We start from the raw sequence: 22645 nt of genomic DNA on the forward strand, positions 1-22645 counted from the left end.
TTATATCTGTATGTATCCTGAACAGGAGAGGTGGACTTGAGATACTTTTGCATAAGTTTGTACTACGGAAATGCCATTAAAATGTTAATAAAATAAGACAAAAACATCTGAAGTAAAAATAATGAGAAACAGATTTAATCATGCTATACTGTATATAATCTAATAGCCTGCACCTAAGTTCTGTATGATAATGGAACTGAAAACATATTTAAGTAATAATCATTCTGGCCAATTTTAATAGTTTCGTTAAACAGAATTATGAAATATTTACTTGAAACACCATTTTTTGTGGTACTAAAATATGTTTGTAACATGTCAGTTACTGTCATGTAGTAGTTCTAAATAATACTCATATCAGAATTAATTTATCCTTTCAATAATAAAAGCACATGTTAAAAATGATTCTGCAATAGGTGACATTATACCATAAAAATTTTATCAAGGATAATTAGATAGGTGTTGCAATACAAAATGAATCTTACTTTAAAATTCTTTTCTATATTTAACTAACTTATAAATGGAAATGTTTCAGTAGTAATGACAGTATTGCAGTTACAAATAATAAGGAAAAGTAATAGTTGGAACAAGTAACAACTATAAAGGGAATGTGGTAGCACAAGACCACATGAGCATTCAACATAACATATGAGCATTGAAGCATTCACCATGTCTTGTTTTCCCAAAACTTTTTATTGATAGGTATAAATGGAACAGAACATTAACAATGGTTGTATTAAAGACCACCTGATGGTTTATTACACACTTTTAAAGTTTGCAAAAAGAAATACAGCTTCAAAAGAAAAAATCTTTTGTATCATATTTGCTGAACTTTATACAACTCAATATAACACAAAGCCTTCTGCTCAGCCACTTTCAAGTTTTTAGAATAGTCTTTCCATGAAAATATGCCAGAAAAATGGGGTCCAAATTTCAGCAAGGAGTTGACCGTCCATGGCTGTTAGCAGTTTTATGTGAAATGTTGGCAAATAGAGTGAACTGTAACAGTCTGAACAAGTAGCAAACCTTCTTTCCACTGAACCCTTTGGTGTGGAAAATTGCAGCCATCTCCAATTTAAAAAATGACCTTCTTGCTTTCCTACTTTTTGTTGGTGTTAGCTTTGCGCTCCTTTCAAAAAAGGCATGAGAGAGAAAAAATAAGGTGGGAAAAGAGGGATCTGTTTTATTTTTCATACAATTGTACATATGTGTACCTGTCTGTGCACTGACATACTGCTTTTATTCCTGGTATTTATAAAATGCAGTGGAGATGGGAAAGTATAAGTTTTTAAACAAGGACAATTTCCAGAAGTGGTTAATAAGCTTCCCTTAGTACTAAAGCACATTAAGGCAGATTCATAATTGCAACAGTTTTTATTTAAAAGCAAAACTGGAAAAATGCTATACTGCCAATAAAATTTCCTCTTTATGGAATGCTATTGAAGACTGCTACATGCTCAGATACTAAAAGAAGTGGAATAAATATTTGGGATGCCATCTTCTGGACTGTATAACAGGTTTAAATATATTGCATTAAAACAAAATTGATCCCAGTCTTCACTATCAACCACTAATAGTTGCATGAGCACAACCACAGTCCTGGCTGTGAAGTTCTACATCAAGCAGATTGCATAGATCATTTTCCAAGACAAGAGATTAGACTAAATGCTGGGTTTCAAGCCTTAATTGTATCCATATGTGGTTTATCACTGAAATCTGACAGAGGAAATTTAAGTACTGAAGGTTAGGTTTGAAAGGTAACATTATTCACAATGCTTAAAATTAATGCTGTTCACAATGACTTGGTATCCATGGACACAAAAAACTCATCTGAAAGTTATCTGGAAGATGGAAGATTACATCTAGGAATTTTTTTCTATGTGTTATTTGTTCATTGGGAGCTAAAGATGTATCTCTTAAAAATTTGGGTTTGATACACAGAGGACTGTGTATCGCAGAGATCATGTATAGCTAACTGATTTAATATCTTCATTGATGTACACTGCTACTTAAGTAATTTTGCAATACTAAAGAATATCAGTTAGTCGCTATCTGCCAGTCTTAAGGTAACATCTTTTGTAAAATGATAATGTAATTTGATGGATTTTAAAAGTTAACATTTTGAGATGAAGAGTAAAGAAATATCAGTATTGATCACGGAAAGTTATAGCTCTGCAAAATTGTTATTTTGGAAGATGTGAACCGATTATGAAGTTGATTGATAGTTATTTTATCTGCTGATATAAGAATTTGACAAATAATTAGGATGATGTTTTTAGGTGCAATTTATTGCCATGATCAGTGTTGAAGATAGGCAAATGGAGCTCAGTTCAAATGTAACCTCCAGATTCCTGTACCAGAATTTGATCTAAAATGTCTATTTGTTCATATATCTCCTGAAGGAATTAAAAAGAAAAAAAATATCTCTTGAACTGTGGCTGAATCTACATCCAAATTGCATTAGCCAAGGCACCTCTTAAATTTTAAAAAGGACAGTTTTGGAATCTAATGGTTATGACAGCGATTGGATAAAACCCCCATAATAGTTAGATGGGTGAACAGTGTACTTTCTACAGGTGAACTGTACTTTCTAAAATTTTTGTTGCCTAAGGTTCCTTAAAAACTCTTTTCTGCAGGTGTTAAAGCTCATGAATGACTGTTTGGAAATAAATAGATACTAAAGGAATCTTTTGAACATGAATTTTAAGGAAATAATGTTGAAGTTTATCATAAGGTTAGGCAACATTGTCCCTCTCTCCATGACTACTTCCTTACATACTTAAGGTAGCACAAGGATCATGCCAACTTCTGAGGATGTTGAGAATATTTTGCAATATATATATTTTGCACAGTATGCAAAATGCTGATTCTTAATGTTTTGAACACAATAGTCAAGGAACCTCACCATCAAACACATTAAAAATGTGAAAGGTTCCCCCCCCCCCCTTTTTTTTTTGTCATTTGGAAGCACACTTTTGATTTTCAAACATAAAAGAAGACTAAAAAGGTGTTTAAACAGCTCCCTGGTTCTGCCTTAAACTGACCAAAAAGAAAAAAAAAATAAAATTAAGCTACCTTTGCACCTCTCAGTGCTGCAAGCTGAATTATGGAAAGAATTTCAGCCATAAATAGAATCAGTTATTTTTATATCGTCACCCCTACATCACAAAGCACTTTACATAGAGTCAACCACAAGCTGCAGAGTACAGTAGGGTTTTAAGATAAGGTTTAAATCAAGAAACTGGTCCAATGCATATGTGAAAATTAGAAAAAGAATTCTGTATTCACTGGCCATCACTTGTTTGTAGGACCTTGTGCTTGAAAATAAGTCATTGCCTAGCAATGACTGGAAGCTGAGTTTAGATGGAATAGCAATGATTGTTTTAGGCACCTAGAAGAAAAAGAAATGAGATTTAGTGGAGGACAGAATAGGAAAATATGTACTCTTACTTATGTGCATAAGTTTACAATGTATCATTAGCAAATGTTCTTGTGCAAGTAGAAATCATTTTTGTACGAAAATAAAACAGGCTAAAATAATAATGAAGTCACCAAGTAATGACCAAGTCTTTGCAGAAGACTAGACCTATTGCTTCAGGCACAAGCCTGAGCTCTTAGAGGAAAAGAGATTAGTCTGTTATTTTTTTCCATTGTTGAATTTTTCCTGCAATGCATGAGGACAACGGAAAAAAAAGCAAGCAGGACTCTACCTTTCTAGGCAAAACTCCGATGTACTTGCTTAACAGAGCATGAACTTCAGAGGCATGATTTATGAAACAAACAAACAAAAAATCTTCTGGAAATAACTGTGCCAGAGTCTGGGTAAATGTGCTAAAGCTCAAAGGAAAAAATACTTTCAATTATAAATTGTGACAGTTTCTTATTTGCCAAAGGAGTAAATATATATGTAATATCATTTACAATTTTTTTGTTCACATAATTATACAAAGATTATTAAGGGACTGGAGCATCTTATACAAGGCGAGGCTGACAGCTGGGACTGTTTAGCCTAGAGAAGGTTCAGGTGGATCTTATCAATGTGTACAAATGCCTAATGGGAGGAATAGAGAAGACAAACCCAGACTCTCCTCAGTGATGTCCCCGTGAAAGGGTGAGAGGCAGTGGGCACAAAATTAAATACAGGAAATTTCATTTAAACAAAAGAAAAAACTAATTTTCTGTAATGGTGATTGAACACTGGAACAGGTTGCCTAGGCTGGTTGTGGAGTGTCCACCCTTGGATCTATTAAAAACCTGACTGGACATGACCCTAAGCAACCTGCCTTTGTGCAGGTTGACCTTGCTCTGAACAGAAGGTTGGAGTAGAATATCTCCCTTCCAACCTCAGTGATTCTGTGACACCTTTTGTATTACTGTGGATGAATAAGCATTCTAAAGAAGAAATTGTTCCGGTAGAAAAATGTAGAATTGACTAGTCTCCATTTGTAATACTTGCCAGTTAGATGAGTTGCTTGCATTCTTTATTTCTCTTGCTTGAAACTGGCCCGGCCCTGCCAGTGATTGCAATGACAATGAATTTGTCTGATGTCTTTTGATTTACTCTGGCAATAAGCATACACAAAATATTGTACTGTCTGCAAAATAAACTACGTATCTCTGTTGGGAGCTTTTGCATAGCTAAAACATTACAGGCTAAGTCAGCAAAGGCCTTCTGACTGTCAGAAAAAAAGTGCTGTACCAGAGATCTTAGTTTTCTGCTGGGCACAATTCTCCTATGAACAAACTGTTCAACAAAACTATAGCTTCATACACAAAGAAGAAAAGTCAGATCTCCTTCCAGGAAAGATGTCCATCTTTTCTACCATTTTGATTGGAAGAAAGGAGTGGTTTTCCTGACACAATCTGCTACACTATGATCAAAGCTAAGGATCAAATGACTAACAGGAATAGCAACCAACCAACAATATATATAAACTATGATGTAAGAATGCTTTTTAAATACCTGAAGTTGACTTTGTTTTCAATATTTATGCACTCAGGTTTTATCACTGCTCAGTCTTAATTCAAGAACACATTTGTATTCAGGAAAACATCTGAATAAGTTTGGCCTTAACACAGCAGACAAGTTGTAAGGTAGAGAGAGGATAAACTACTAGTCTAGAGGAGGAAACATGATATTCAGATGAAAGAAATGCTTCTGTTTGACACAGACACAGAGAGAGTGAAAATAGAGGTTCTAGTCATCCTGGGGACATAAACCTAATTTAGATGGTCTCTCTGACCTAGATTCTTATGCATGTACATGAATCGTAGGAAAACCCATATTCCTTCACAGAGCATTTTGCCTGGTATATATCTAAAGGAGTTATCTTCCATTGCATTGCAGGTCAATGTGTTGCCTCGGTGCATTTTATGTTGCAGAGAAGTACACATATGAAGTATATGTTTAAAATTCAAGGTAATGTTTAGTAGAAAAGGCTATGTTACCCTAGTAAATGCGACAAAGCCATGACACATGCCCAGCATGTAAATGTTTATTCTGTTGCGTTTTTAGATAGTCTCTGGTGCAGGTCAGCTAACACTAGCACTAGCAAACAATTCCTGTTTCCTTGCACAGGAGATGATAGCTTAAGGCAGAGAATGGTATCACTGAGCAGCATGGCCAAATCCACGTAATTTTTCTACACTGCCTTTCTCTCCCATACACAGGTCTCAGTATAGGCTGCCCCACCATGCACTCCACTCATGCTTTCATCACACAGTGTGGTGTCCTGTTATGAAAAAAAAATACTCCTGAGAACTGCAGAACCTCACCATCGTATTTTTTTCTTAACTTGTTCCAAGGAGCTGGTGCTAATAGCAAAGCGCATGGGGAGCAGACTACAGTCTTGGGCTTTATTTGAAGGAAGCTGTCACAGGAGGACAGGCAATTTGACCCAGAAGATCTCCTTTGGCACTTACATGGAGGTGGCCTAGTGCATGGCAATGGAGAGCTACAGTTCCATGGCTGTACTCAAGAAGCTTAAAGTGGTCTGCTCAAAGGCCAAGCCCTGACATGGCTGATTCTGTGTAACTTGGAATAATTGCCATAAGTGTTCCAAATTGCAAAGAAGGCCCAGCTGGAGGGCTAGAAGTCCCTGATTGTTCATGACCTTGCAGTGGCTCCCATTCTTGACGCTCTTCCATTCTTAGATTAACATTGTCCAGAGGAAGCACCACACCTCCAGAAGATGAAAGGGAAAGTGTTGGGAAACAGACATCTTCTGCACTGTGGCTACCATCACCCAAAGTGTTGAGCCTGGCAGTGGAATCAGCCCACAAGCCCAGATCTGGTAAGAGAAAAGCACTTTTGACGCATACTTCTAGGGAAGTGGGCTAAAGTAAAAAGATAAGAATACCTATAAGTTCTCATTACAAAATGGTTTTTAAAGACAAACTTAATTCTGATGCAGTTTAAATTATAGCAATGGAATTGTATTAAGGATAAGTTTGATTTATTATAGTTTAAATTCTGGCTGCCAGAGGATGGAAGAGCTACTTTTCACTAAAAAAGCAAGAATTTGCTTTTATATTATACCTGAATGATGTAATAAGACTGACTTAATAACTACAGGCTGAGAAAATGATATATGTTGGCATTGACCCAGGTAGGTTATTCTCTGCTAACTTAAAAAAAACATGTTAAAATAGATCCTTTTTTAGTTGGTTTTACATTATTGAACTGTAATGAGCATCCTATAAGTGCCCATTCATTATATTTACTGTCAATTGTTTCACGTGAATAATTTACAGCAAATGATCTCAAAAAAATCAATACCAGACTTCTGAATTTACAAAGCCATTGGATATACAGAAGTAAAGCTTTTATATTAATTAGAAATAGATCTTACTTTTCCCCTGCCATGTAGGGAAAAAAAAAGACAAAAAAACCTTTCAGAGTCTTAGTAATTATAAGAAGTACTTATTAGTTATTTACTAAAATATAGAGTGCTGTCCTAGCATTGCTGCTGGCATTGATGCCAGTCAGGCTCACCTCTGTGCTCAGCAAGTTCATTGAGCAGATCCTCCTGGAAACTATGCTAAGGCACATGGAAAGTAAGGAGGTGATTAGTGACAGCCAACATGGCTTCACTAAAGGCAAATTGTGCCTGGCAAATTTGATGGCCTTCTACGATGGGGTTACAGCATTGGTGGATAAGGGAAGAGCAACTGACATCATCTGCTTGGACTTATGCAAAGCATTTTACACTGTCCTGCACAACATCCTTGTCTCTAAATTGAAGAGACAGGGATTTGATGGATGGACCACTCAGTGGATAAGAAATTGGCTAGATAGTCGCACTCAAAGACTTAAGGTCAACAGCTCGATGTCTGAGTGGAGACCAGTGACAAGTGGTGTTCCTCAAGGGTCAGTATTGGGACCGGTGCTGTTTTTAACATCTTTGATGGCAACATGGACAGTGGGATTGAGTGCACCCTCAGGAAGTTTGCTGACAACACCAAGCTGTGTGGTGCAGTCAACACGCTGGAGGGAAGGGATGCCATCCAGAGGGACCTTGACAGGCTTGAGAGGTGGGCCTGCCAAACCTCATGATGTTCAACAAGGCCAAGTGCAAAGGCCTACACATGGGTTGGGGCAATCCCAAACACAAACACAGGCCAGGTGGAGAATGGATTGATAGCAGCCGTGCAGAGAAGGACTTGGGGTGTTAGTTGACAAGAAGACCAACATGACTTGGCAATGTGTGTTTGCAGCCCAGAAAGCCACCTCGGCTGCATCAAAAGAAGCAAGGGAGGTGATTCTCCCCCTCTACTCCACTCTTATGAGACCCCACCTGGAGTACCGCATTCAGCTCTGAGGCCCCCAACATAAGAAAGACATGGACCCACTCGAGTGGGTCCAGAGGAGGGCCACAAAGATGATCGGGGGCTGGAGAACCTCTCCCATGAGGAAAGGCTGAGAGAGTTGGGATTGTTCAGCCTGGAGAAGCGAAGGCTCCAGGGAGACCTTATAGTGCCCTTCCAGTACTTAAAGGGGGCCTACAGGAAAGATGGGGAGGGACTTTTCTTTAACAGGAAATGTAGTGATAGGACGAGGGGTAATGGTTTTAAACTGAAAGAGGGTAGATCTAGATTAGATGTAAGGAAGAAATTCTTCACTATGAGGATGGTAAGACACTGGAAGAGGTTGCCTAGAGAAGCTGTGGATGCCCCATCCCTGGAAATGTTCAAGGCCAGGCTGGATGGTGTTTGAGCAACCTGGTCTAGTGGAAGGTGTCCCTGCCCGTGGCAGGGGGTTTGGAACTAGATCATCTTTAAGGTCCCTTCCAACCCAAACCATTCTATGATTCTATAATTCTATGTACTTATGAGGATGGCAAGGTCTGGTGCATAGGATTTTTCAGTCCTTTGTTCTGTTCTTATGATGTCTTCTACTGAGAACACAATCAGCCAACAGAGCATGGAGAAAACAGAGAAGTGCAATGCTTCTTTTCCATAATAATAGGTAAAATATTGCTTTAATATGCAAATAAGCACTTATGGCCGTGGCCTGGAATGCAGGACAGCTATGTCTTGTAACTGTATTGCTTATGGGGACTCAGTCAGTAACACTGCAACAGTTTGTAATGTTGTAAAAAAGGTGTTTATATTGCTTTTTTTTCTCAATTTTATAAGTTTGAATAATATTTTGGAGTAAGTATTCTCTTTTTCTTCTTGGTGCTTGAAATATTCCTAGTATTATTAGCCCCAGCTATTGTTGGTGAAACCTAAATTAGTTTGTGCACTAGACCTCTGATGCCTGCCCTGCTCAGTGGTTAGCAATGTATGGGATTTTGGGTCTATATGTAAACTAGCACTTTTCTGGCATTCAGTTGGAGTTATGGCACAGGCCAAAGAAGCTCCATGGTAGACATCACGGACAAGAGTTCACCAGGTTTGTCTCTCTCTGTCAGACAGAGATCTCCAACACTAGCTGAGGAGACCTTGCATTCTCATTGTCCCTACTTGCAGAGCCTGCAGTCTAACACATCCATCAGTTTCATGTTGTGAAACTGTTCTCAGAAACTGCCTGTACAGCCCTCACATTATTTCACCTACCTTGAATTGAATACACAGACACACATACACACACCCATAGAGAAAGTGATTATCATGTCTTAGGAGTATTGCAGGAAACCAGGTGCTAAATAGGTGAAATGCAGCCAGTCTCCACCATTTGTCCTCAGAGCCAGAGGCTCCCAGCCATGTGTGTGTGCTGGCTTTTGTCTTAACATAATTAATGTAGTCATTGATGCCTTCAAGCTTTTGTGTAAAAAACCTTTTTTTTCTCCCTCAGGCTTAAACTCTTGTGGGAAAATATTGCCCTGAGGAGGACCTTTCAGTTTAGAGAATGGCACCCAGTTCTCACACAGCATACAGTACTTACAGGTGAACCCTTCAACACTTGCACTCCAAACAGCATCACACTGCCAAGCCCAGTTCATTGAGTTTACTGAGGGAGGCAGTGTCAGGGAGAACTTTGCACACACTCAAACACACACACGTGCACACGTGCGCGCACACACGCACACACACACACACAATGTTAATGGGGGCTCGCGATCCATCACTCCAATGAGCCAGCACAGCCAAGCATAATGAATGCAACACTCCAGCCCATCTCGATGCTGGGCTTCTATGTAGCGACTCAGCATCAGCATAGTTGTTTTATCCTTGAGCTCACTGCTTCTGAGTGGTGTCAGATGGCCACAGAACTACATCCCTCCTGGTCTCTACCACTGAGAGTCTCTATGGCGAGATGTCACCACAGGCCCATGATCAGCCCACGGTGATATCATGGCATACCTTTTCAGCAGGCTCAAGTATTTCCCTCCCATTAGTTATTGATTCATGGCTCATGCCAAAGCTCACAAGGCTGCTTGCATTGTACTAAGCTCTTGGCCAGGGCAAGGACTTGATATTTCCATCTCACACACGTACAGCATCTTTTTTAAAGACTTCAGTGTGAATTAAGAGCTGATTCTTTCTTCAAGTGGGTCGAGAATCTACCAATTAACTGCTTACATGTTATTTTACAAGGGAAAAATCCTACACTATACATCATGTAATTTCCTGAGGGAAACATAATTGGGGGGGGGGGGAGAGGGAGTAGAAATAATAAAATGTACTTCTGATTTACGTTCTCAGATAAATGAGTGTTTTCCATAAACATAAGCATATCAGAGAGATGTGTGAATAAATGGATGCATGATTGTTTGTGCCCAATAGCTGTTCAATTCTATAGTTACCAGTTTTGTACCTGCCACCCAAATAGGCATTTTGGAATGGCGGGAAAGGGTAAGAGTTCATTAGGAAGTTAAGAATTAATTCAGCCCTTAGATGCAGAGACCGTATGATATACTGGATATGCTAAACAACATTTTAAGCTAAGCTCCTTTCTCTAGCACTTAGAATACCTATGAAGAAAGAGGGGAGGATGGCTCTTTTTTATTTTGAGTCTGTTGTGCCAGCCTTAACTATTTGCTTTATAAATATGTATTCATACACATACACACTACTGTATAAAGTATATATTAAAGAAGAGGAAAAAAAAAAGCTTTCAGGCTACTCGCAACCATAAAGATGAATAGCCATTTAACTTCCTTAGTGATAGGGCCCTTATACCTTGCCACCTCAAAGCTGTTTGCTTCTACATTATGTTTGTAGTGCTTTTTGAATGAGAATATAAACTCTAGCAGAAATGAACTGTAGCAACTTGTATATTATAAGAAGAAGAGAGTGGGTTTTCTCATCTTTGCTTCTACCTTTAGACACTTACAAAATAAAAACTCAGTTTAAGCGTTAGCCTGAGAAGGGCCTGGATATCCTACTGCTTGGAAGGCTACTCAATATTTAGTAACAGGGGGCCTCCAACAACATGTTGGAGGTTTTAAAGGATAAAGTTTGTTCTGCTCATCATTTCAGAAGCTACGCTAACATATTAAGACCTCTAAGATGTAGCTGAGTAGCTGTCAGTACTTCTAAAGCCATGATTAAGCTGCAACTAGTGATTCAGACACTGTCATAGTTAGTATTTTGCACTGGCCAACTATTTTCCTAATCAGTAACTGAAATTTGCTGCCAGAGGCAATTGTTACCAGCTGTGTAACAGTTTCCCAGGAATCAGATACAGACAAAACTGACTCTGTGTTCAAAAAGCAGCTTCAGCCAACTAAATCCTTTACAGAATTTGCACTGGATATCTAATTCCTACCAAAATCAATGAGTTGGAAAGAGAAACTGATGTGTACCCCCGTTAGGATAGTACAAATCTGACTTCAACAGTAGAACATATAAAGAATCACTTCTACCTCCATAGTTATTCCCAAGTTTTCCTTTGAACTTCAAAAGCAAAGAAAATGATGTATAGGAGAAATGTTAACTTATTGCTTACTCTTGTTAATGCTACCTGTCAGATATTAAGCAGAATGAGATTTTTGTGGAGCAACTGCAGTTAAATAATTTATTTTTCATTATGTGAATGAACACATTCTTAAAAGAGCAGTTTTTTATCTCACGTCTGCAGCATGAGGGCACATATTATGCAAGCACGCAATGAAACGTCTTTAGCATCTAAGGCTATTCACATTTGAACAAGTACAATATTGTCATTGTCTTCAGTGGAAACTCAGCTGACCCTTTGCTAGCATAGCATTTATTATGCAGATCCCAATTATGTTTCAGTAGACTTGATTAGGCTTTTTATTTCAAATAATAGTGATAAAAAACTTCGCTTTCACATGTGAAAATCCTTCATTAATCAACCCTATTTCCTAGTAATTCATTTGCTACTTACATAAGTGTTTACAGACTAAAAAGCAATGTTTTGGTTGATGCCGTTATTTCACCCTTTGTGGAGAACTATTCCCCTGAGTCATGCAGTATTAATTCGGATATGCATGAATGCAACAATTTAAAAACTGATGTAACAACAAAAATAATTAGTACTCTATGCCCCATTTGAATTGTCAGGGTGTCAAAATTTAACCAGTGAATGGAAAAAAAACATTAATGAGAAGATTTTAACAAGCAACTGTGAGCCATAGTCATTGCTCTCATTTACGTATCAGTTTGGATTACTCAAGCAGCACTAGGAAAAGAGAGATTTACCAGTGTAAACTAATGAATAAAACCATATATTATAAAGATAGGAGTAATGGAGAAAATATATGTATTTAGAGGAGACTGAAGAATAAATGATGTGTGTAGACTAGGAGATATAAGAAGACTGATTCTTCTAGAAGAAATTGATTGAAGTGGAAATAGGTGATACATACAGTATTGTAGATGTGATTATTGTCTGAGATGATTGGAAAGAAACAGATAGTCCCAGCAATATTTAAACAATTGAGAGGTAGCATTTGAAATCAACTAAATGGCAATAGTCTACTGAATATTCTGTAGATGCAAAATAAATATACTTTATTAAGCAGGGGGAGTGAAAAGTTTAGCAGGAAAGAAAACAAAACATATAGTTGCACTGAATTAACACTCAATTATTAACCAAACCAAAACACATGTCTGGAAAAACATAATCCTTACACATCAGAAAAGGAGGTGGTCTTGAAGCAAATCTGGGAAGATATTGGATGCTTTAGGTGACATGATTACAGATGATCTCATGAGGAATTGAATGATCACAAATGCAGAATCAATAATGAAGCTGACAAATAAATAGCTACTTTCAGGCATGCTAAGCAAAGTAGAAAACCAATCCTAAAATGGCAAATGTTCCTACCCCTCCCCCCTTACACAATATCCTCTACAGTGCTTTCATCAATTACACAGGTGTTAGCAGGTGGATAAGTGTTAAAATTGTCAAACTGGTAGGTCTGATCTCTGAAAGCTAGTGTGACACCACCAGCCAGCAGGTCGAGGGAGGTGATTCTCCCCCTCTACTCCACTCTTATGAGGCCCCACCTGGAGTACCGCATTCAGCTCTGAGGCCCCCAACATAAGAAAGACATGGACCTGCTCGAGTGGGTCCAGAGGAGGGCCACGAAGATGATCGGGGGCTGGAGAACCTCTCCCATGAGGAAAGGCTGAGAGAGTTGGGATTGTTCAGCCTGGAGAAGAGAAGGCTCCAGGGAGACGTCATTGTGGCCTTTAAATACTTAAAGGGGGCTTAAAAGAAAGATGGGGACAGACATTTTAGTAGGGCCTTTAGTGATAGGACAAAGAGTAATGGCTTTAAACTGAAAGAGGGTAGATTCAGACTAGATATAAGGAAGAAATTTCTTACATTGAGAGTGGTGAAACACTGGAACAGGTTGCCCAGAGAGGTTGTAGATGTCCCATCCCTGGAAACATTCAAAGCCAGGCTGGATGGGGCTTTAAGCAACCTGATCTAGTGGAAGATGTCCCTGCTCATTGCAGGGTAGGATTGGACTAGATGACCTTTAAAGGTCCCTTCCAACCCAAACCATTCTATGAGTCTACGACACTGTGCCTAGAAAGTGAGTGACAACCTTTAGTCCAGTCCAAGCAACTGTTCCTAATATTGTTCCTATTACTGGCTTTATAAACATGAGAATAACAATTTTAACAACAAAAATCCTCATATTATTAATTTTCTATTGACCACACTATGTCTAGCATGCTTTTTTTGTGGATAATATTACAACCTTCTTTATTTTGGTGGTTTTCTTTTTCTTTGTCCTTCTTACTTAAGTCATTTTCTTTTCTGTCTTATGCTTCCAAGGATAGGGATAGTCTGATTTTTATCTAGATGGTAACTGTAGCTAACAGTTGTATGTTTAAACAGAAACTTGAATCAAGTAGGTATCTCCACAATGGAGCTTGAAAAACAAAAAGTTTGATTTTTCTACAACTCTGTACAGTTACGTAATTAATTTTACACTTCTGGAGACTTTTGAACACCTTCACCTGCCTGTCTTACTGTCATCATGGCAAAGAAAATGTTGCATAGAAAACTTTCTGGGGTACAAGTCAATATATGTAGAAGATTTTTTTTCTGTACCTTTCTCACATGTCAATGTATATCTATACATAATGACAAAATCTCCTTCCCCTCTTCACATACCAATATTTTATTTTATGTAATGAACTATGATGTGCTTCATTTTAGCACAGTGTTAATAAGATTCTTTAACTGGTTATCAATAGCTTCAGTTTCATGACCCTTTCATTATTAATACTTAAATGACATCAGTGATACTTGTATTGCCTGTTGCTCCTTCACTATACATTTAATACAATTTTTTTTTGTACCTATAATTTTCATCTGTCTTACATATGCGCACACTGGTTTTGAAGAGAAAATAGCTAGTCTATTTAATTTATTGATTCACACTGATGCAACATCAATGTAAATTCCACAATCATAGAACCTTGCAGGTAGTAATAAATTCACCTCCCTGACAGTCATGAACTGCTATTATAATTACTGACAGTGTTAAGAATGCCTGGTCACAAAATTCTGATTTTTACATGATGATATCCTTTTTCATAATAACAAAAAGAGAGGGGTTTTTTTTTGATGCTTACAGGTAATTCTGAGAAGCAAGTGTAGTTTAGTATCTAACAATTATTTATTCCTGGTAAAAAATAGTGTATTTTTATTTAACTATGTTTTTTATTCTGTGCGTAAGCATTGTCTAATTTTAAAGGTATTTGTATGTTTTGTGATCTGTCACATATAAATATACAGGTGAAAAAAATGACATGTGACAGACTGGACAATCTAAGTTTTTCATGCAAGCACATTCTCCCACATTACATTTTATTTGGAAATGAAAGTGTTTTTACACAATGAATACTCTTTTTGCATGACTTAACCAGAAGAAAAATAAGTATTGTGTTGCTATAACTCCACTGAAGTGTGCAATGATTTGAAACATTTGAAGATGCAACTGGGAGACTACATTTAAATTCACTTGAAGTACAGTTCCAATATAGACTTCAGGCTGAATAATATCAGAAGTATTATATATAGCCCACAGGACACAGAAAATTTGCATCATTTAACTGCCTACTGAATCCTGACCATATACATTTCATTCATTATCAAGTTGCAAAAAGGCCTGTTTATATACAATATTAAGAACAATTTTACAAAACCATGACAACTAGGAAATAATGTTGACATCCACTTGTGTCATTGCCTTAACACTGCTTTAAATACAGTCTGATTTAGCTTTTATTTACACTACCTTTTTCATTCATTCAGCCTGACTTTGTATTGCTGATGCATTTTCATATTGTTTCAAAATTACTTTTTCAGAAACTGAATAAATAAATGCAACCACCTCCACTAGACTGAATGGGAAAAGATTGCAAGTAGCTCCACATTCCCACTACTCCAAAACCTGTGCATTCCTAAAATTAATGTGGAGCTATATTTGACAGGAAGATTGAAGTTAGGTATTGCAATGACTGCTAGTAGATGTTCTACTACCTAATTTAAGTTCTCAATAGCAAACAATATATTTGGGCTTTTAGGGAACGAGAAGCAGCCAAGAATATGTGGACAGGGATATGCAATAAGAGCCTTCCTCCTGCACCTCCCCTGCCCCCCAGTAGCTGGCTAGACCAGTCCAGTTACAGTCTCAAGTAATTCAGCATAGCTCAGGTCTGTGCTGATACTTGACCAAATAGCCTAACCATACGGCTGAGCTGTATTCTTCGCTAAATTTCTCTCCTGTGGAAAATGCTACCTTTCAATTAAGAGGCTTCAGTGTTCGCTGGAGCAAGGACTAGAGCCTGCACATGCATCAACTTTGTGTTTCTTCCCTCTCCTTTCTCTTTGTTCCAGTGACTATTTCATTGCTTTCTGGTAAGGAAAGCAATTAAATACCTTCAGCTGAAGAAATTCAGAGCAAGAGAGATATGTCCCTGACTATCTAGTAACATTGCAATTAGGGCACTCTGCTGAGATGTAAAATACTTTCATCAAAATGGAATCAGATACGGAAGAGACATTAACTGAGTCCCAGCTGAGCACCCTGTCAGCTCTGCAGCTGTGCTCTATGGCAGGAGTGGACACTACTCTGTGTTTTTTTGCAAGGGATTCAGATTGCTCTGAGCACACCTGCAAGATGCTACCCTGGAGGTCTAACCTGTGAATCCCACTGTCACTATGATGCAGCATAGACAAAGAGCAGCTTTACTGTAGGCATTGCTGCTCATCCTGAGCAGCAGAAATGTAGGCTTTTCAGAGATTTGCTGGGTGTTTTGATGGTATAAGTTCCAGCGACTTCATCCAGTACATGCCAGTGCACCTTCCTGAGCTAGAGGAGGAGCTGCAGCAGTGTTCTCGTTCACAGTACATGTGCTAGGCGTCATCCTCCTCCCCATATAGAAGAGTGAATCAATGCGCTCTCTGTGACTCAAAGACTCACCACATATCACTGTAGACTGCCATTTCATTTGACGTTACATGCCTGAAAGTCAAGACAGTGCAGCCAAGTTCGATGGGTAATATTACGCTTTGCATTGCCATTAGATTTGACATTATTTATCTGTTTTGGGGAAAATGATTAATTCTGTGTCTCAATAGGACATCAAGCAGGGATGTAAATGTGAGATCTGTGAATCAGATAAAACTCTTCTGCCAGAAAATTCAAAACAGCTTCTGTTCTGTCTGCATCAAACAGATTTATCAAGTCTCTTATTATTTTTTAAAACGGAAAGAAAGAAAAATTAGGTCAGAAACTATGACACCTAGTCAGAAGAATCAGCAGATTCACTGTAAAATGCATCTGTGAAAGGCAAAATGACGGCCTGCGGAGAAGAAATAAGATATTCTAAACTGATTAAGTCTGTATAAGTCTGTTTAATGCACTGGTGCCCTGACAGTTTGCAGATCCTCCATTTTCCTTGATGTTTAACAGCTTTATATTTTAAAAATCTGAATAAAATACATTAAACCTTTCCCAAAAGCACTAACTCATAGGATTGCTTTTTCAGTTTCTCTCTTAAGGACGCTTTTCACATCAGTGTGCTTTCATGCTTGTCAGTACATGACTATCATCTGAAGGGCTCCTGCAATGCTGAAAGTGACAAACATAACATCTCCATAACTAAACCTCACTGCTGGTCAGAATCTATCATTCCTTTTCCCATCTATCATTTTTGTGGTCTATGCCTTAGCAAGCCTGAAAACCTCACCTTGGCTCTCTGTACCAGGGGACTTGCAAGAAGTTTCTGCTGAACTTACATCATTCAGTTGAAATGGGACTGAGCCAATAGTTAACCATTTAGATTATGACAAATACGTTATGATGTTTTATAGATAGTCTTCCAGACATTGTTCTATAGATATTGTCAACCAGCATTTGACAGTATCCAGCCACATGATGGAGAACTGTATCAACGTAAGAAGTAAGTAAGAAGCAGGTTGATCAGCTGTGAGGCTTTTGTATTTTGCCACTAGTCCCTTACTCCTGATGACCACCAAAAGGAAATCTGCTCATTGTTATCAGGAACCCATGGTGTTCTGCTGCAAGTTTTTGTTTCTCTACTTTAGTCCTCTTTTCTTTAACTACGTTTGCTTTTTTGTTTTGGTTCATTATCCTTTTCTGTAGTCTTCCCTTTTTTCTTTTCCCTGATGAGAATTTTTACAAACTATCTTTCACATAGACTTACAAAAAGGGTCAGAACAGAACCTTCCGTAGGAGACCTGTTTATACTGCTTTGTTTCATTTAACCTAATCTTACTGGCTTACAGATGGTACTTTTTTTTTTTTTTTAACTTTGTGGAGAAACAAAAGCTCCCACTGAATCCAGTCCAGGATAGGTGAGTAATTGCACAACCCCATGTTTCACAAAATGTTCAATTTTAAACAGTAATGAAGAACACTAAATACTACTTGATAATCGAGAAAAGCAAGGTAAAGTCAAAGGCAAAAACTTTATTTCAAATGCTAGGTGTCTCCCAAACAAGATCACAATGAAAAGTGACCACAAAGAGGATGATCAATTATATAATTCCTAAATGTCCTTATGCAGGTGTTACACATTCGCATTTGGACTGCATTAAATATCTAGAAATGCATGCAGTCATCATCACCTTATAGGTTTAAAAGTCCAATACATAAGAACTCTTTGAAAGACATAAACCCCCAACTTTGTTAGTGGGATAAACAACATGCGCAGGCTCATGCCACTGTATACAATATTGAGCATTTAGATATGGCAATATTTAAAATAATAATTTTGAAAATATTTGTTTTGCCTCTATAAGCCTCTAATATTCATAGTCTTTTTATAAGTAAGGACTTCATAAGGACTGTATCTCTAGACATCAACATGCCTAGAATTACCGCATGCTAGGTCTGACAATTTGACTAGTTAATATTAGTCTAGTGGAAAGAGCATTAATATAGTAGTTAATAGTCTTTAAGGAAAAGTATTGGACCATTAATCTCTTCAATAATTCACTCTATGCTTATGAGTAGCTAAGACTAAGTGTCCCATGTTAACGGGTCCTACTGAAAGCCATGTCTTTGAGTGAGGAAAGTTTCCCAACAGTCCAATTCTTATTTATTTACAAGCATTGCATTAATATTTTAATTTCCTATGTTTCAGAGGTGTTTCAAAATCATCATGCACACATTTAAATACAAAGTACTCAGAAGACATCGTTTCACAGAACTGAGCCACACTTAATGCATGAGGTGTCAGTTTGAAATGTTAGAATAGCAAGTTATATTTATAACAAGGCTTAAGGCCAAATTCATCAAGAACTTGAAGTGAAAGTTTCTGTACTCTTTTGAATTGCTGTCTTAATCTTTTGTCAGACCAATGTTATATGCATTATATTATTCTAGTAAATCTTCTGAGAGTCTTCTATAACATGTGTCATTCAGAGAGCAAGTCTTGTTTTCTACGATTTTCATTTTTCTGGAAGATCAAGGGATGCTTAAGACAACTCAGGATTAAGAAGATGCAAGTTAAAAAAGGGAAAAATATTTCTGTGAAAGTTGAATTCTAATACCATCTGTTTTTGAAGCTCTTTGAGACTAGAGAAGTTAAGTAGTGCTGGCGATCAGACTCTGTCTTGAAAGTGACCACATGAAAACTACGAATAAAGCAGAGTGCTAAAGAAGAGTGGGTAGAAGCAGCTGCAGGCCCTAAAGGAAGATTTAATGGAACTTTCTGCTATGTTGCACTTGTATAACTGAACTGCAGACCTGATTTATATTTCTAAATAGAGGTAAAAAATTGTATAGACTCATTACAAAAGAACAATGTTTCTAGCATAGTGTAATAAATGAGTGTGCCTCTTGTGAGAGGGAACTTGTGACAACACTAGGAACTGGTTTATGATTCCCATCCTTTAGGTTGCCTGCTTAAAGTTGATAGTTACTTTCAAGAAGTCCATTTAGGACAGACCTCTTGTCAAGAAGCACCAAGCACAATTCTACAACACAAATTAGACATTAATAGCAGAATCGTTTTAATACCTCTTCATACTGGGAAAAAAACCAAAATCAGCACACATGCTTTCAGTCATAAAAAATGTTTCTTGTCCATGGCTCTGATGTACTTTATTACAAAGTCCCTCTGACGTATGACATACAGGAGAAGAAGCAACCCTATTCCATAATCCAGTCTAGCTTGAAAAAAGATGATTGTCTGGGCAGGGAAATGCATAGCTATGCCTAAGACATAGCAGGCCAATGCATAGGCTTCCTGCCCAGGACCATACCAAGGGGCTGCAGCTGGCTCCTCCCATCCTTCCACCCAGTGCCATTTCATATCTTGCATCCCTTAACAGAGTTCTTATGAATGACTGAGGACGTTCTTGCTAGCTATTCAAAGGGAAACAAGTTCCTTTATATTTAAGTCCTAAATGTGAGGCTTGGAACTAATCCACATTAGTATATAAAATCCTATGTGTTAATTACAAATTGCATACAATTAAAAAGAGTTGGTGGTCAGACTTAAGTTATTCAGATCCCTGTGCCAGGCTATTAAATCCTCTGGAATTGTAATGTTCTAGTACAAGACTTTTGTGATTTCTTTGCTGCAGTGGGTATTTTTCCCCTGTCATTGAACAATAACGTTTGAAAAAATTATTTCTGTATCTGACAAATATCCCATTTTATGATTTCTCTTACCATTTCTGCACACACAGACCTGAACTCCCAGGGGACTCCATGAAAGTTATTTCCATTAACTTAGACACACAGCGGCAAAATGTAATTTTTTAATGTTGTATTTAAAATGATACTGATACACTGAAAAAAAATGACAAGAGAATTACTGTGTGGGAGACAGCCTGCTGTAGCTATGGGTGGTTTTTTTCAATACTTCAATGTCAATGATTATGTGCCATTGCTAGAGCTACTGATGTGCATTTGAATACTTCAGGAGGAACACTGTATGTTAGCTCAGTTTCAAAGGCATGGCTGAACAGGTGCTTTCCCTCCCTCCCAGAGATTACTGGAAACGGTATTAAATTGTCCTATACATATTTGCGTAAAATATAGATTATCTTGTGTTTTATTTATAGAAGTGCATCCTCATCCACCTAAAGATAAAAGAAAAACAACGACTCCCAGTATTGCAGGTGAAAACTATGTGTTAGAATACCAGAAAATAGATAAAATGCAGTGCACTTCAAAGACAACAAAAGGGAAATACAAAACTGAATCACAATAAAGTAGTGAAATACTAAGTAGGGCATGTAGGACACAAATGGAAATGAAACTGGTTTGGTTGGTTCCTGATGTGGTATCCCGAAAAACTGAAAAAAAAGGATAATGAAGGGAGACCTTCAGAGATAATTTCTTGAAAAGAAGCAAATATCTGAAAGAAGAAGCGATCGCTTACAAATGCAGCATGAACCACTTGATAGCTTAAAAAAGATGTGTCAATCACTGACTGTCAGAAGAGAACAAGGTGTAAGAATACAGTTGCTTAACAAACAATACCAAAAGAAAACAGAGGGAGTACACAAAAGAGGAGTTACTTCCAAATTAGAATATTTGTTTAGGAGATCACAAAATTAGAGAATAGAAATGGAAGGGACCTCAGGATGCTGTCTAAGTATTTCTCTGTCAAAAGATATGATCCATTAAATCAAAACTGTTCCTGAGATACAGATTTTTAATCTCTTAAAAGCTTCTGAGAATCCCGAGGTCTGAGAAAGGCTGTCGTTCTCTAGAAGGAATTTTATGCCGTTTACAATGCAGTCTGCTTAACATCCCAACCAATTACAAAAGCTGTTACCAGACGTAAGGCTTAAATTTGAGAAGGACTAAGGAAAACATACCAATGTGTTTTTTACAATATCTTTTCCTAGTATAATTTATTCTTTTTTTCTTTAAGCATTTTTTTAAAATACAGTTAAACTGTAAGAACATGTTTATTTTCTTAAAAGCAGCACAGCACAAGTAATGCTCTTAATAGAGATATTAGCAAAGCTGTTTTTATTATTTGTTCACATATTTTTATTATTTATTTGTTAATTTTTAAAATAAATTGACATATTGGAATTCCACTCAAGGATGATTTTCGTTACTACAAGACCACTTTGAACTCCTCTAGTCTATCGGGGATGAAATTGACTTGCCTGCCACTCCTTTTCTTTTTTTACAACATTATTTATTGCTGTTGAGGTGGTTTTTATCAGAAAAGAGGTATTTGTATATCATGACCATTATTTGAAGCTTATATTTCTTCATGGTTATTCACAGGCTGTCAAGATATTTTCTGATACCAAGGCTGTATTTTGATGTAAAAATGGCAATTTCAAATAATAGGCGTACTAGATTACTTGAGGTTATAATATATCCCTTGAACTATTTAAGTTGTGGGTTCAGCTTGCAGGCATCCTTCTTTGTGTTTTCTGTTGTCAGATTCACCGTCTCACTTTCTAGCACATCAATTTTATTGTAAACAAACCTACACATTTGAAGATATCACTGTTCGAGTATTATCAGATTGAAGCAGGAGGCAGAAGGAGAGTTACTATTTGTTTTCAGTGGAAACTACGCATTTTCCCCAATTAATTGAAAATTCAGCACATCTCCTCTAAAAATTAGCTCTAAGTCTCAAACAAAACCAACCCAAAGATAAATTTTTCAAGTCAAAGTCTCTGAAGTATCTGGCTCAAACACTGAGCTTAAGTTCTGTTGTTTACTGCTGATTTCAATGTTACATCTCAACGTTCTAACAAAACAAAGGATGAAACACATATGGAGTACTAGTAGGAAGGTGTCTTGGAGATGTACTTGTTTGTAATTTAGTTAAGTATACAGTAATTGCTATTTATTGACTATTGACTGGAATTGATGTCATCCTGTTTTATCACTATAGGAACTTAATAATTGAACACCACACTCTTGTTAAATTAATACGGGGGCATTTTGTTGTCTGTCTTTAAAAAACAGTAGGCACCAAGCTGCCATCCACCCCCCAGCCCCCCCCCCTCCATTTTTAAATCATGAATTTGAGGAGAAATTTAGAACTTTCTTGAATTCAACTGAGCACAGTTTAAGAATGAATGTTTTAAGTTTTATATGAGTAAAGAATTTCACAGAATGGAAAAACTGCATTATAGTTTTTGCAAATGAATCAAATAATAAAATAACAGAGTCTGGATTAAAGCAAAACAGAAAGCAATTTATGAGAAAAGGACAGAGCTATAATAAATAACAACAGTTGGGTGAGAAACTAG

This window comes from Haliaeetus albicilla, chromosome 1 (genome assembly GCF_947461875.1).
Source record: "Haliaeetus albicilla chromosome 1, bHalAlb1.1, whole genome shotgun sequence".
NCBI lineage: Eukaryota > Metazoa > Chordata > Aves > Accipitriformes > Accipitridae > Haliaeetus > Haliaeetus albicilla.